This window comes from Solanum stenotomum, chromosome 5 (genome assembly GCF_019186545.1).
Source record: "Solanum stenotomum isolate F172 chromosome 5, ASM1918654v1, whole genome shotgun sequence".
Classification (NCBI taxonomy): Eukaryota; Viridiplantae; Streptophyta; class Magnoliopsida; order Solanales; family Solanaceae; genus Solanum; species Solanum stenotomum.
In genome coordinates this window covers 41,473,399-41,491,657 of record NC_064286.1, presented here as the reverse complement: position 1 = coordinate 41,491,657, position 18,259 = coordinate 41,473,399, and the positions used below count along the sequence as shown (strand labels likewise).

The 18,259-nt window shown below is 27.0% G+C and overlaps 1 pseudogene; it reads left to right on the top strand.

The window, feature by feature from the left end:
- The first annotated feature begins 4,642 nt into the window (after positions 1 to 4,642).
- Positions 4,643 to 17,177, top strand: LOC125863990 ((S)-8-oxocitronellyl enol synthase ISY1-like; annotated as a pseudogene).
- Positions 17,178 to 18,259: the final 1,082 nt, after the last annotated feature.

Here is an 18,259-nt window from a genome sequence, read left to right as displayed (position 1 = left end):
CAAACTATAATTTTTTTTTATAATTTTATTACAATGTATCGATAAGATCCTTATCGCTAAAAATATTAGAATTTTTATGAATTTGTTATCATTTTAGGCAACTTCGGTTGTCATTAATTTTCATCTCAGTAATTGAATATATATAAATAAAACATTATTCAATTTTATAGACTATCATTTCTGTTTAATTCAAAAAGTCATTTCTTACATGACATTTGTCACAATTCAGACCGTCGTGAGTGACACTAACACTAATACTCTAGTGGAGAACCATTTACTAACCTCAACCTACCCCATTAACCATTCAAAGAGGCAAAATCATAACACAAGATGGAAGGAAATAATTTAAAACAATTCAAAGGACAAGTTCCCATAATTATAATTGTGAAATTTAACCCCCTAGAACCTGAAAGTCATAATATCAAAACTCTAAAGTATCTAGAATAAGGAGATGGAACTCCAACAAGAAAGCATAAGTTTAATTCTGAAATGTTTATATCCGAAAAGATTGATAACTAGATAAGTAAGAATCCATGGCAACCCAAAAGAAGTAGCTCACTCTTGGATTCACATCTCTTGCTTCTCACAATTGAGGTCTCAAAGCAGCCGCATGAATATATCTTGTATTGCACAAAGATCAAGTGTAATATTTGTACACAAACACCATGTACTGGTAGTATCATACAGTCAGTCCCAAAACATGAATGTAAAGAAGTAACTATAATATAGTAACGCATGCCAACACATATACCAACAACCAAAACATATTACACACTCCCAATCATCAACCTTGACTTAACCAATACATGAAACATGTCCTACATGATCACAAAATGCAGTTATCCAGTCCTCTCATAGAACGCACACACAAATAATTAGTGTACTGGCATGGTATCTGAGCCAACCATTATTAGCATTTCATACCATGCATGGTATCCGAGCCAACCATTGTTAGCATTTCATACCATGCATGATATCCGAGCCAACCGTTAGTATCCTGTACTAGCATATTACCCAAGCTAACCATCAATCACAAACATCATGCACAAGCATAATCACAATGAACAACCAACTTGAAACCACAAGTAAATAAACAAGTTCATTGCATAAGATTATCACATAAAATTATTTCACATTAGCCTTCTAGTTTTCCCCACATGCATAACACAAATAATACTACAAATCAACTAACATGCACACATTACATACCTTGGAAAATAAATAAATCATCTCCTACCTTGAAACAGGCTTGATTACTCTAAAGAACTTGAGTTTTCCCCTTCCACAATGCCTTTACTTGTTCTTGGTCTAAAACTATAATAAAATGCAAGCAACCAATGAATAATGACCTAATTAAACCGAAATTATAACTTAATCCTAACTCTAGATCAATTCCCTGGTCATTCTACCCAAATTAGGGTTTTTCCAACCATTAATTCAAGTCAAAACTCTCTCCAAGAGTAACATTCTAGATTCTACTACTTAAGAATCAAAATACAAATTAAGGAAGATTGATTTGTATTTCTAACTGCACAAGTTCATGGTGAACATATTATGTCTTTACACCTTCAATTGATAGGGTTAATATAGTTCTATATTGGTTGGTACAATTTTGAATATGTACTAACATAGTGTATTGCTGCCATGGTGTATTTGATGCGGATGCAGGATTATATGCCTGATCAGATCCATCACAAATTTTTAAAAAATGAACTAAACTTCAATATAATAAATGGTGTTTACAGGTCCCTGAGGGAGATTCAACAAGAAAGATTGAAGAATGTGAGCTCTATTTTAGAATCTCCCGCAGAGAAGAAGCCCAGGGACGGAAATAAGGTCTTAAAGAACGCACATTGTTATTGTCTTTCCCAGATTGTTCTACTAAGGTTGTTGTTTTGCCTTTCTGGTTAGTTCTTCCTTCAAATTATTGGAGCCTAAGTTGTTTTGGTGGTAAATATTGTAGATTATGAAAATTGATATTTTTTACTCAGAAATAACACTTTCAAATATCTTTACCTTTTGGAGTCTGAGTTGTTTCATTAGCTGATGGATATGTAGATCAGAATGGTTCAGTCTTTTGAGCTGCATTTGAATTTTTAGTCGAATATCTTGATGGATCAATAGCTAATCATTGAAATTCATCTGATAAAAAGTTTTGATGGCGGACAAAAAGAATAGTATCATAGTGTTTCCAAAATTAATGAACTGTTTGAGGCAGATTCTTTTCACTGGAATTCAAATACTTTTATCTGTTATCATCGAAGTTCACAAATACTTTGAGGAAGCTGGTTGGTAAGAAAGGGATGTACTAATCTCAAATAAGTTCACTATCATCAAACTCTTAAGCTAAAAAGAGCTTACTAGAAGGTTGATTGGATAAGGCTGATTTGCAACAAAATAGGCCCTCCTAAATAGTCAACTTATCATATATCTCACTGTTTGTAGCAGGTTGTTTACAAAGGGAATGTTAGACAAATGAGGACGTTTGGAGGATGAGAAGTGTGCACTATGCAACAAAGATAATGAGTATGATGAACATCTCTTTTTTATGTCCTCTTATTTAGCGCAAGTTTGGAATACCATACTAATATAACTGCAGATTCATAGACAAGCTCAAGGATGGAACTGGAATGAATTAGGCAATTACAAACTTCAAAGTCCGGAGTTTACATGCTGAAGTTTTTAGAATGACATTAGCTGCGGGAGTTCATATCGCGAAAAAAGGAATTAGAGGATCTTCCAAACAGAGAACAGAAGGCCATAAGTCCTCATTATGTAGTTAATTCAAGATCCTCATACTAGAGGAGTTGGTGAAAGCAACATTGTTTAGAATGTTATTGGGTATTTGGTCATGTTTCATTGTGAAATTTGAGGGGGAAAAAATAATTTTTAGTTTCAAAGTGAAAAATAATATATGAAAATGGAAATTGTGTTTGGTCGTAAATATAAATTGAAGTTATTTTTGATTTTTTGTGAATAATTGGAGCGCAAGTATATGGACAAGTTTAGCATAAAAATTGATCCATTTTCATCTCTCTTTATCTGTGAGCTTCAATGATCGAAAGTGAAGTGAAAAAAATTTAATGGTTGAATACAAATCTAAATGCTATTATAGCTCCAACAGATATCAATTATACAAGAATCGCAATGATCACAACCGTTGAGGAGGAAGACTTCAAGAAGCTTTGTGGAGCTTATACACATCAAGACTAGAAAATCATTCAAAATTATTTATTACATAATAAAAATGTCTCTCTTTTTTTGGCATGCTATGTCACAATTAACTTTCTTTTTAAATAAAAATACATTTATTTAACCCATCAACTCATTTAATTCAACCATATTTAAAATCTGGTTTTAAAATAATAATACAAAGACGCAGACTTTTTTCTACCATACTCTATGGTTTTGAGGGTTGAACCATTCAAATATTTTAAATTTCTTGCATAGGCAGCATTAATGATGTTGATGAAAAATTAAATATAGAGAAAAATTCTAGATACGTCTACTAGTACACATAACTCTGCTTTTAATATATATATATATATATATATATTATTTGTGTATGATAGTTTGTGCAGTTGAGTTTATAATTTTAACTTATGGGTTTAAATTATACAGTAATGATGATCTTAAGAGTTAATAATTAAATTCTAAATTTATCGATCATTTGCTTCTAATTCATACTCGAACTTCTAGCTCGTACCCGAGCTTCTACCTTCCTCTTTGATCGTGAGGAATTTTTTTCCAGCTCTATTGGATATATGTAATTGAGAAAAAGATTTTAAAAAAAAGGGTTATATGGACTATTGAAAGTATGTAGATTTTTTCTATATGTTTAATTATCCATTAATATCAATTAATGTTATACCTCTACAAGAAATATAAAATATTTGGATGCTTCGACCCTAAGAACCCTAAAGTAGTGTAGAAAAAAGTTTGCTTCTTTGTATTATTTTTTAACGAAACTAAATTATGGTTGAATAAGATAAGTTGATAGGCTAAGTTAATATATTATCAAAAAAAAAAAAAGTAACATGAAATGTCAAATAAGGGAGGCCTTTTTTTCTTTTAATTGTATACGTAAATTTTGAAGAAAATAGTAATAGATGTATGATATTACTCCCTCCATTTCACAAAGAGTGATCTAGTTTGACTTGACACAGAATTTAAGAAAATAACAAAAATATTTGAATCATGTGATCTTAAATTAAAATTATGTCAAATGTACATAAAATTGTCCTTTAGTGTTGTGGCCTTAAACATGCCACGTGAAAAACTGAAATTAAAATGTTACCAAAAAACGAAAGAAGTCATTCTTTTAAACAGAATAAAAAGGAAAGTATGTCATTCTTTTTTAAACAGAGAATATTTTAGTAGGCATTTTTTCAAACATGAGTGATGGTCTAGGCAATTAACTCATTGATTAGTCTTTACTTCCATCTTTAATCAGTGATTTTAAAATTGAGTGCTGAAAATGAAAAAGCCATAAGTAGGGAAGGGGCGTTTTATTTCTAAGGTGAAATATTTAAATGCATATCCAATAAATGGTTCTTTCTCATGTCTACATATATTCCCACCAATTCCCAAATTTTCCTTCAACCATCATTATCATCATCGAGATTGAATTTCATTGCAAAACATGAGCTGGTGGTGGTCAAGAGCTATTGGTGCTGCCAAGGTAATTCATCTTTCTTCTCTTTCCAAAACTCCCGCTTCAATGTAAGGCTTCGTTTGACTATAATTTTTTTTTTTTAAAATAAAAATATATTTGTTATAGTATGTAGTAACTTGTATATGAAATATATTTTATAAGATTATGTTACTATTTAATTTGACATATTTCTCTTTTAGAGTAAAGTTGTTGGTATGTTCCAGGTAAATTAGTCAAATAGGGTAATTATCTTAGTTTTGAGAAAATGGTCTAAAATCCCTCCAACCTATACCCGAAATCCCAACTACACACTCCAACTTCAAGAGTGTCCTATTACCCCCTGAACTTTATATTTTTCTATTTTCTATACGCTTAAACTCTGACCTGTCATAGGAGGTGTTCTCACCTCCTCTAGGTGCGTTAGAAGGTGAATTTTGACGAAAATTTCCGAGAAAATAGTCATCTTCCCCACCCTTAAAATAAACCATTGTTTCTTCTCCATAGCAACAAAGACCAAATTCTCATACAAAAATTAAATTGGGTTTACATCAAATTCAATTGAACTCCCTAATGAGAATGTTTTTTTCCTTTTTTTTTTTTTGTAGATCCTTTAATTATCAATCTCAAATTTCAATTAATAAATGAAAGGATTCAATCTCAATTGACCTCCATTAATGGCATTGCTAGTGCTTTCGTTTGTTCTCCCTCTTTTTCTGCTCGACCATCAGCCACCACTGTCGCCACCTCCGGCGAAACCCAAACCACCAACAAAACCCCGTTCTCCTCTTCCCCTCTCCTCTTGTCTCTCTCCCATTCCGAGACAACCACCATGAAGACCTACCTCTATTCTCACAACAAGGTCGATATTCATCTTTGTTTCTCACAATTTCATAGGAATTTGAAAGAATTGAGGAAAGAAATTACCTTAGAGATTTTAAGAAATTGGGAGAGTATAGGAAAAAGTGGAAAGGAATTATAAAAAAATTGAAAAAAATAAATAAATTAGTTGAATTTTCACCTGTAAAACGCGGGAAGTTCACAGGCCAACACAGATTTGGTTATGGCTTTTTAGGGGTGTAATATTACAGTTTTAAACAATTCAGGTGGGTGATAGGACTCCCGTAAAGTTGGAGTGTGTAGTTGGGATTTCGGGTATAGGTTGGGGTGGGGGGGGGGGGTTTAGACCATTTTCTCCTTAGTATTTATAGGGGGAAATTCAAATATGTCATCGAACTTTGAGAAAAAACTTATTTATGTCGTTATTTGTTAAAAAATTGGCTTATCTATGTCATTTCTATTTGAGAAAGGGTCATCTATCCGAATTATTTGTTAACTGAAAACAATTCTGATTTTGCAAAATCATTTTTTTTACACATGGTCAATTATGATTCGGTCACATTGTTAATTAAATTTAGTTTTCTAAGCAGAACAAGACTCAAATATGTCATTGAACTTTGAGAAAAAGTTCATCTACACCATTTGTTAAAAGTTTGACTCATTTATGACATTTCAAGTTAACAAATAATGGCATGACTGAACCTTTTCTCAAACGAAAATATCATAGATCAGTCAAACTTTTAATAGATGACATAAATGAACTTCTTCTCAAAGATAAACAACATATTAGAGCATTTACTTTTTTTTAAAAGGCTAATAAATTGTATTTGAAAAAGTACGTTCAAATTTTAAATGTTTTTTTGCAAAAACTATGACAAAGACAACTCCAACTTTAAAAAAGGGAAAATGTTAACAATATTCTTGAACTATGTGAAATAAAATAAAGATGTACTTAGTAAATTTCTGATCTAAAAATATCTTTATTAAAATAAAGATGTACTTAGTAAATTTCTGATCTAAAAATATCTTTATCGTTAGTAGTTTGATCTAAACTGAAGTAAATTTGCATCATTTAAAAACAGTTTTGATCATTTTCCACAAAATGAATAATATCTTAAAATGTTTACTAATTCTTTCTTCAATAATCTAACTAATGTAACGCTCTGTTTAATTATGAGAATTATTCATTTTTAAATTTAAACTAAAATTGTTAAATAAAGTAAGAATATATATATTTATCATAGTATATAGTGGTTCATATATGAGATTTAATTTATAAAATTATATGATTATTTATTCTAAGAAATTATATTTTTAAGCTAAAGTTACTGATATATTTCAAATAAATATGTCAATTATGGTGATTATGTTAGTTTTTAAAAATTAGTGGTGTAAATTGCATTTGGAAAAATTATGTTTGAATTTTATATATTCATTGCAAAAAGTATGACAAGAACAACTCTAAATTTAAAATTTTGAAATAAAATGAAAGAAAAAGGGTTAATAATGTTCTTACACAATGTGAAAGTAAACAAAAATGTATTTGTTAATATTTTAAAAAAAATATTTCTGTGATTAATACTTTGATTAAAAAAAGAAGTAATTTTGCATCATTTAAGTACATTTTTTTATCGTTTCCATAAAATGAAGTAATATTTCAAGATGTCCGCAGAGTAAAATGTTTCATTTAGTAAAATGTAAATTTGCATCATTTAGGGCATGTTTGGAAGGACACCTTGGTAATTGGATTTGGTGTAATTGGTGTAATTACACTGTCTTGTCCTGTTTGGAAGGACATGTAATTACTTGGTCAGCAGGTAATTGGTGTAATTGGCAGGGGGTAATTACATTCTACAATTCACAGGCAGAAGCTGTGAATTGCTAGTAATTACCACCTGATTACTTTTTCATTTTTTTTATTTCTATTTTTATTTTTTTTGTTTTAATTTTTTTACTTCTATTATTTTAATTTCTTTTTATTTTTATTTTTATTATTCTAAAAATTTGTAAAAGTCTATTTTTTATTTTTTATTATATTTCATTTTATTCTTGTTCTCAACCTTACTTTACGTGATTCTATGTAATTTTCTCGTATTATCTATTTCTTTATGCCATGCTTATTTTCTCATTAGCATAATTTTATTAGTATTCTAATTTTTAAATTAAAATAGAATTTATTGTTAAGTAAGGTTATAGACTTACGTTTTCTTTATTATGAAGAAATAAAAATAAATCATATTTATTGCTATGTTGAAATTTGTTATAAGAGTATTATGTTAAATTTTTTGGTTTGAATTTATTACTTAAGCTATATTTTCAGTTTCATTTGTTTTAGTAATATTGAATTTACATTGCACGTCATTTTTTAATTAGACTTGACAGATTATATTTTTGTCAAATATTTAATAATTTATGATATTTTATTTATATATTACTATTCTTTTTATCAAACATGCATTTTACAATGTTCGTAGAAACTTCATACTTTTAGTTGTTACGATCAATTCAATTGAAATATATTAATTTGAAAAAATATAAATCAATTATTTTTTCATAATATTAGTTACAGTAAATATGTTTATTAATTAATATATTTTCAAAAAAGAATATATATCTTAAATATTTAATTTAATGTCATTTATAAAATTTCTTATTTTTCTAGTATAAATTTTAAATGATTAGTTTTTATTTTTAAAATTTATTATAATTTTATGATTGCAATTGTGCATCCAAACAGAACATGTGTAATTACACTGTGGCATCCAAACAGGACATGTGTAATTACAGTGTAATTACACTGTGGTAACCAAACAGGTCAGTGTAATTACTAAACTGTGTAATTACTAGGCTGGTAATTACAACCCTAGTAATTACACCAATTCCAATTACCTGATAGCTTTCCAAACAGACCCTTAGTAAAATGTATTCTCTTATATAGTATTACTTTTATCTTATAATATTACTTTTATTTTATTAGGATCACAATATCACCTAAATGACCCAATTATTCCTATTTTTTCTCAAAATATACTCCTGTCTCCTAATGAGATGATGTGTCACATTGTTTTATTTTTTTAACATTACAATAAAAACTTAGTTGATGTTTCTATAAGTAACTTCTTTTAAGTATTCAATTAAAGCATTTACCAGATATTTGAACTTTATAAAAGGTAACCAAATTTTAAAATTAAAATTAACTATATTTATTATTTAGTTATCAATATTCTTGAAAATTAATTTGCTTATATTTTTTTATAATTAATTAATTTACTTATATTCTTCACTTATAATTTTTATAATTAATTTACAAAAAAATTGATAAATAGTTAATAAATTAGTTAATTTTAATTTAAAATTTGATTAACTTTTATAAAATTCAAGAATGGTGTAAATGCTTCAATTTGAGTACCTAAAAGAAGTTGATTATAGAGACATCAATTTTTTTATTATTATTTTATTAAAAAACTTTTTGTTAAAAAAAAAGTGACAAGGCATCCCATTAGGAGAGAGAAATATATTTTGAAGAAAATAGAAATAATTGGGTGATATTGTGGTCCTAAAAAATGTAAAAGTAATATTATAAGAAAAAAATCACAAACATGGTGACTATTGTAGACACGTAAGTTTTGACCAAACATAAAGGCTTATACTATTTTTTTTATTCCTTAAATATTTCTTTTATGTTTAAGTTAGATATTTTGATTTTTGTCTTTATTTAGTAAGTTTATTTTTAAAAAAAAATTGAAAATAACAAAAGTATATGTTTTTATTTTAATTTTAGTTTAATAAATAAGCTAATATTTTTTTATTTATAATTTATTTTTATTAGTTTAAAAAATAATTAAATAATATTCTTATATTATATTATATTATATTATATTATATTATATTATATTATATACATTGATTATTAAAATAAAAAAACCTAAACTACCCATTACCCCTAAACCTCTACCCACCCAACCCACCGTAACACACGGCACCACTAACCTATCCCACAACCCCACTATCCTAAAGACACACAATTATACATACTGCATATTGTATTACCCCATCTACACGAAGAAAGAAAAAACACACACACGCACAGAGACGGAAAAAAGGAAGAAAACTTTTCGTTCTTTTTTTCTAAAACAACAACAAAAAAACACAAACACAATAATAATTGAGTTCGAGGTTTTGTTCATGATTTTAAGTTCGTCGATCTTAAAGTTAGCCTTGCTAAACTTTGAAAATCTATAGATTTGTACTTTACTCTCCATTGTTTAGTAAAAAACAATTTGAAGGTGCGATTTTGCATTAGTCTGTTTATTTTATTTTATTTGAAAAAAAAGTTTATGTAAACTATATGTTAGATTTTCTTTTTATCATGAAAAGACATGTATGCCATGAATTTCTCATTTTTTCATGAACAATGCTCCCTGTTTATTTTTATTTTTTACGTAAGCCTCATGTTATTTTTTTCGTAATTTAAGAAGATATAAGCATGTTTTGCTTGTGATAACTAGACGATAATCCATGTAGGTAATCAATTGCATGTTATTTAATTGCTTGAATATTTAATTACTAATCAAAGTGATTAGGAGATAATATATTAGGATCTCAATAATTAATTGAGTCGGCTTGTAAGTTTTAGGGACTCATCTTGAGAAAGATAAAAAGTAATAACAACTAAACAAAAGGATAAGGAAAAGAGGTAGAAAACGCGAGTAACAGAAGAAGAAACGAAGCAGAAGAAAAAAAGAAAAATTAAAAAATTAGAAAAAAAAAAAAGAAGAGAAACGTGAAAAAAAAAGTGTATGAAAAAAAGGTGATAAAAAAAAAAGGAAAAGAAACTTACTTAAAATGAAAACAAAATATATATAATAAAGAAGAAGATGAGGCAAAAACTGAAAAATATGAAAAAAAAAATATAATAAGCAACACAAAGAAAAAGAAGAAAAAAACCCAGAGAGATCACCATTACCAAAAAATACACGCACCACCCATCTGCCCAAAAAAGAAAAAGAAAAATCCCCTCCCGTTATATATTTTTTCCACTCAAAAATAAAGGTTAAGGTTGAGTTTGAGGTTTACTTTCGTGGTTTCGAGTTCGTGATTCCATATTATGATTGCTTTCTTTTCGTATATTGATTTTCTCAAGAGGTATAATTTAAAATTTATTTTATAATTTGATTTTCATGATTATATAATACTTGATTACAATGTTATGAAGTTGCTCAAATTTAAATGTGTTAATTTTGACACAATAATATTGAAATACTTCCTATTTAAGTTATTGTACATTACTAGTATATGTGCCTGCGCATTGCGCAAATTTTCTAAAATAAAATAATTTTTTAATTAAAAAATAACTAATATGAACTATTATTGAGTAACAGAAGTAAGAAGTACTGTATGTGTGTATAATGAAGACATCAAATATTATTCTAACAACTTCTCATTTTCCTAGTATAATGGAGATTAATAGCATGTAAGATGTGTGTTGAATTGATATTTGTGCTAATTAATTAAAATTTAAGTTCATAGATCAATCTAACATAGTATTAAAAATATTGACTATACTTTTAGCAAAAATCTGAATATATTTTGTAAAGCATGTTGCAACCTTTTTAGCACACTCCTCTCTCGTTCTGTCCTACAAATTAAGACTATATTCATATCAAATTTAATTTCATAAAATAAGAATTCACAAAAAATGAATTTCAATAATTAATTAAAAAGCACTATAATCAAATTAATATTATACCACATAAAAATAAACTATTTTTAGTGCAAAATAAAAATTTGACAGATGAAAAAAAAAAGGGTAATCTTCTATTAAGTCCTTTATTTTATTTTATAAACTTTTGGATTTGTTTAGCCTTTTTCAAATATGTTGTAGATTTTATTCTTTAGAAATACGTATAACTTAATACTGACAAATAATATTCGAATTTAATTTTTAAATTTTTTAAAGTAATTCTATATAAATAATTGTTTAATATTTTAATTAGATAAAGTTGAAAAGTTATAAGCACAACCAACATACTAATATAAGTACAATGTGAAAATATATATGACAATTTATTTTAAATCAATTCTAATTCAAAATTTTGAAAGTAATGACATCAATTATTATCTTAAATTTAAATATATGTGGAAAATTTTTATGTGATGATACAATGAAAATTTAAAAATAAATAAAAATAAAGTGATAAAAATGAACATATGAAAATATCATTTTCGTCTCTCCTATTATATAGGTATCGATTAAAATATAATAGTTGAATTTTGAGAAATTAGGGTTGTCAGATAAGTGATGAGAAATTTTAGGAATGATTTAGGCTGACACTTGGGATGGAATAAATATTTTTTAAGTTTATTTGGTTGTAAATACATCATAACTAATTATAATAATATTTTTACTTAAATTAGGATGAAAAACTTTAAGAAACAATAAAAATAGGAATGACAAAATGAATAGAAATATTGATGATTATAATAATTAGTAATGATGAATAATAAATTCATCGCTATTAATCATAGTAATTTTTTTTGCTTAATATCGTGATTCGTGTGAGCAAACTTTAAATATTATCATTTTTTCGATTTTTGCATATTGTTGTTAAATTATTTATTATTTCATTTTTAAAAATATTACTACTTTATATGTAAGCATTATTCATAAAAACTCTCACACAATCCATAAAAAAATTAATTTTTTTTGGATGTTTGTGCTATTTTATCTCAATAATTTTATGGAAATATGTGAAAATGAATTATGTGTTAAGAAAGTGTGTTGTAAAATAAAAGTTACCACTTATTTTCTTAAATAATTATACATTTTCAATTCCTAAATTTTAGCAATATTATCTTAAACATTTATCGTGGAAGTAAAGTGGTAACTGAAAGTTCACACTTTCAACATTATTTAATTCGGAAAGGAGTCAGTTGACTTCTTCTAATGTTTTTGCCCTTACTTTAATATAAAAGGTAGTACTTCTTTTTTAATAAAAATGTTTATTTTTTTAAGAATAGTTCTCTAAATACTTACATTATAATCTAAATATTTATTTTTTAAATTATCTTTGTTTATATATATATATATATATATATATATATATATATATATATATATAAGTTACCACTTATTTTCTTAAACAAAATAAATAGATAATTATACATTTGTAATTACTAAAGTTTAGCAACATTATCTTAAACATTTATCGTGGAAGAAAAGTGGTAACTGAAATTTCACACTTTCAACATTTATTTAATCCGGAAAGGGGTCACTTGATTTCTTCTAATGTTTTTGCCCTTACTTTAATATAAAAGGTAGTACTTCTCTTTTAATAAAAATGTTTATTTTTTTAAGAATGGTTCTCTAAATACTTACATTATAATCTAAATATTTATTTTTTAAATTATCTTTGTTTAAATATATATATATATATTGAAACTGCAATAAAATTAAATAAAGGTTTCATACTTGATCAGATATCTTAACTTTTTAGAAATATTAATTAAATAGTGATTAGCTAAATCTAAATATCATTAATATAAAACAAAAATAACAGCACTCCTTGTTTCTCTCCTTACATAACACACACTTTAAAATTTTATTTGAAATTAATAGATTTTTTTATGGAGTTATAAGAAATACATAAAAATATATATGTAACTATCAAAATTTGAATGTAAAATAAAAATGGCCAAACTAAAACAATTATCAATATTTAATTTTTAATAAAAAATGTGTTAATTAATTTTTGTGATACAGACATGTGACAGTTTTTACCTCTTTTATCCATTTAGACTCAACAAAATACAACACTAAATAAATAAATAGCAAGTGAAATTAGTAATAAATAATTTGTAGATGCATCATCTCATTTGTTTATCTAAACTTGAAGGAGTATAGTTTGTTCATCCATCCCTTTTCGACTTTGTAATTGTTAGGTGAGAATGAGGTCTGAAACAATTCCCAAAATTTTAAACCTACGAAATTAGTTGTTGATTTTTAGAATAAAGAATTAACAGATATCGTTGTAACATGTTCAAATATTAAGGCAAAAAATTTAAGAATAAAAAACATAAAAAAAAATGAATAATTGATTATTGCTTGTCAAGTGCAATTTTTTTTGGATATGTATATTACAACATATGAAGATACTCTAAACTGAAAAAATAGAAGAAAAATATAAATAATCAAACCTGTTTTAGTTATCATATATAATCAAATCAACCTCTTCTTAATCTTGAAGCTTTGACTAGAATAATTATAGATCTTCCGCAACCATCATAACTTCAATTGGTCATCGAAACGTAACTTCAATAGCATTCATCATTTTGTAGAAATCATCCTATAAAAATATTTAGAAAAAATAATAATAAAAAATAATGGCATATAGAATCTACAGACATTTAGATATCAAATAAGAGAAAATTTATGAGTAATATTATAAATAAAAATTGTGTAAGATATTGCATATCAGGAGATGGGGAATGAAAAAGTTAGGCATGGTTTTTCACTGCAATTCATTTTCTTTCTAAAAAAGATGCAGTTACTTTTGAAAAAAGAAGATTTACTCTTTAAAATTGTTTCCTTAAATAAAGATTTTTAAGTTCAGTTTTCTCCTCCTAATGTTTAGGAATCAATACAAAATTTATCCCTTTTAATTAAAATTTGAATAAATAGATAATTGATTAAAAAACCGTATGAATAGTTAGCAATTTTATTTTATTATTATTTTCAGATTTTAAATTGATTTTAATAATTAATAATTTATAGATTCTAGAAAATTTAAGGTGCTGACACGTGGCACTTTTTCTTCTTCTATTATATTAATATATTAATATATATAGATATATATAGATATAGATTTTTCATTTTGTATCATATGTTGTTATCAATTAAGTACCTCTTGTGTCCAATCCAAAATCAATTAAATGTATAAAAGAATTATTCTAATAGTTTGTTTAGTCAACTTTATTAAAAATGTTTATTTCAGAAAAATCAAGAGATGAAAGAGTTGCAAATTTTTACTTTTTATTTTAATTGTCTTTTGTCATAACTTGTAAGTAAACTAAAATGTAAATGCATCTATATCAAATTTGAATAGAAAATATTTTTTTTATTTGTTTAAAATTTTAGACTTTTATTATTTAAATAGTATTCATGTATATAAATAGTATAAAATAATTTAGTCACTAATAATACGCTTAAGCTTTCTAGCAATAGATAACCATTAGGATGAATATATGACCCGTTAAAAATATTTTTTTCGATTAAGAATGTGGTTACACATCTTTTTCTTGAGACATTAAAATAAACTCAAGGATGCGGTGACGCACCTTGTCTAATAATATAATTAACTTTCATTAATTTAAAGTAGAGACTTATTTTTTTAAAAAAGAAGATTATTGTATTAAAAAAATAAGTTTATTAAGGGGTCGTTTGGTAGAGTGTATAAGAATAATGCTGAATATGATGTATTAGTAATGCATGCATTAGTAATGCAAGCATTAGTAATGCTTGCATTAGTTATGCTTGCATTATTTCTTATACATTGTTTGGTTTGATGTATTGGAAATAGCAAGCCTTGCATAAAGACTATTAAAAAAATATTTGTTTACAAAAATACCCCCACATTCTTTTACAATAATAATAATAAAAATAATAATAATAATAATAATAATATAATAATAATAATAATAATAATAATAATAATTATAATTATAATAATAATAATTATAATTATAATAATAATAATTATAATTATAATAATAATAATAATAATAATAATTATAATTATAATAATAATTATAATAATAATAATAATTATTATTATTATTATTATTAGAGGGTAGTTTTGTCATTAGTTAATCTAATGCATGCATTAAAACCATTGCATTGCTAATACCTAGAAATCCATGGTATTAGCAATACACACTTTAATACACAATAGAGTGTATAACTAATGCAAGCATTAGTTATACATAGGTTGGAAAAGAGTACCAAACAAGGTACTAGTAATACACAGTGCTAATGCATGTGTTATTTATCCTAATACACTCTACCAAACGACCCCTAAGTGTGATGGAAAGAAGACAATTATGTCTATAAATGTCAAGACCAAGAATGCGGTTACGTATCTAGGTCGAGACCAAATAAAGTTTCAACAAAAAAAAAATGAGAACAAGTCATGACTTTAAATAATATATCCAAAATTTTTTTGAAATAAGTATAAGTCAATAAAAGCGACCGTGCTAGAACCACAAGACTTGAGGGATGCCTAATCCTTCCCCTCAGTCAACATAATTCCTTACTCAAATTTCTATTTTGCCGACCTAATAAAGAGTCATTTCCTATTGATTATGGATTAAATAAAAGGTGACTTGGAACATCATAACTCAATTCCAAGTGACGACTCTGAAAAAATAAAAATAATCCCTAATCAATAACGTCACTTAAATTATAAAACCCTTCTGCCGTGCGAAAAAGGGGTGTGACAACTATCTAAGAAGTTTACTCTTCAATAATCCAACTAATGTAATTCTTAATGACCCAGAAAAAAGTGGAAGAAAATCATGTTCCACAAAATTGTCAAAGTGTTGCTCTAATCATCGGAGTGACTGGCATCGTCGGCAATAGTCTCGCCGAGATCCTCCCTCGCCCCAACACTCCTGGTGGTCCGTGGAAGGTCTATGGTGTTGCACGCCGCCCTAGACCATGGTGGAATGTCGACCATCCTATTGAGTATATCCAGTGTGACATATCAAGTACAGAAGAAACTCAATCTAGACTCACTCTTCTTACTGATGTCACTCACGTTTTACTTGGGCGAATCGGCCAACAGAGGTTGAAAACTGTGAAATCAATGGGAAAATGTTTCAAAATGTGCTCGATGCAATTATCCCCAATAACCCCAATTTGTCCCATATCTGCTTGCAAACGGGTCGTAAACACTATATTGGTTCATTTGAATTGTTTGGAAAAGTAGTCCATGCTACCCATGTCACGAGGGTTTGCCCCGTTTATCCGCACCCAATTTCTACTACACGCTCGAGGATATTATGTTCGAGGAGGTGAAGAAAAAAGAAGGATTAACATGGTCAATTCATAGACCTGGCCTGATTTTTGGATTTTCACCATATAGTTTGATGAACATTATTGGAACTCTTTGTGTTTATGCAGCTATATATATATAAACACGAGGGTTTACCGTTGAGATTTCCAGTCTCTAAATCAGCGTGGGACGGGTATTATGATTGTTCAGATGCAAATTTGATTGCGGAGCATCAAATATGGGCATCAATGGATCCAAACGCAAAGAATGAAGCATTTAATGTAAGCAATGGGGATGTGTTCAAGTGGAAGCATTTGTGGGAGGGTTTAGCTGAGGAGTTTGAAGTGGAAATTGAAGAATATGATGAAAATAAAAGATGGACACTTGAGGAGATGATGAAGGACAAAGGAAGAATTTGGGATGAGATTGTGAAGGAGAATGGATTGGTAGAAAGTAAATTGGAGGAGATTGGAGGTTGGTGGTTTGTTGATCTTGTTCTTAGTGGAGAGTGTCCATTGGATACTATGAACAAGAGCAAGGAACATGGTTTTTTGGGTTTTTGAAACTCCAAAAATGCCTTCATTTCATGGATTAATAAGATCAAAGCCTGCAAAATTGTTCCTCAATTAGTTTGATATGTGTTTTGGGATTTGTTATGTGTGAAAATAATGTATAAGTTAAGAAAGGGTTGACTTAGTAGGCGTTTGGCCATGCGATATCATATCACGATATGATGTCGTGAGATGAAATCAGCGTTTGGACATGCGATTTTACGCTGATTTCATCTCATGATTCCATATCATGAGAGGCGATAGCATATTCTCCAAAAACCATGATATGGAATCACCATGTGATTTCATATCATGATTTGAGATATTTTAATACAATAATTGATCCATGAATTTATATTTTGTTAGAACAACCCACATTTATATCTACTAACCATTTGTTTCATATGTAAATAAAATTTATAATCACATCATTACTTTTTAAAATTTATTATTCTCACCAATATAAAATTTATTATCACTTTAAATTTGGTGAATATAAATGATAAAGTAGAAATTCATTTGGTGAATATAAATGAGAACAAAGGGAGTAATACTTTTTTGATTTTTCATAATAAAAAAAACGTCTTAATCTTATGACTAAGCATAATATTGATAAAAGACAATTTTCATTGGCGGTGCCGCACTTTCTTAATCTTAGTATTTGCAAAATGTTCGTTCACATGACTGAAGGATATCAAGTCCAATTGATTGAGGACTTAGGAAAATTTGATCAATTAGTTATTAATATTTAGTCAAGTGGACTTGTTATAATTTTTTGATTAAATTTTATTAGAAGTGTTTTTGACTCAAACTTGTGGTAACTTTTTAAAATTTCGTTATTCAATAATATTTAACTATTGATTTTTCTTGTAAATAGTTAGAAGTTAGTGATGTTTGTTAATTTTTATCTTAGTGCATTTAACTTCTAAGTTAATATTTACTCATTAATGTATGTTTTTTTTCTACTTTATAGGTTATTTATAAGAGTAGTTGAGAGATATGAACATATCAAGTACAATTTATGTTCAATTTTTTTTAATTAAATTAAAGTTAGATGAAACAATTATTTAACTGAAGAACAAATAACTATGTAATAATTTATTATGCGATTTTATAATTTTTGTTTATTTGATAAGATTGAATAAACAATTGGGGCTATTTTAATA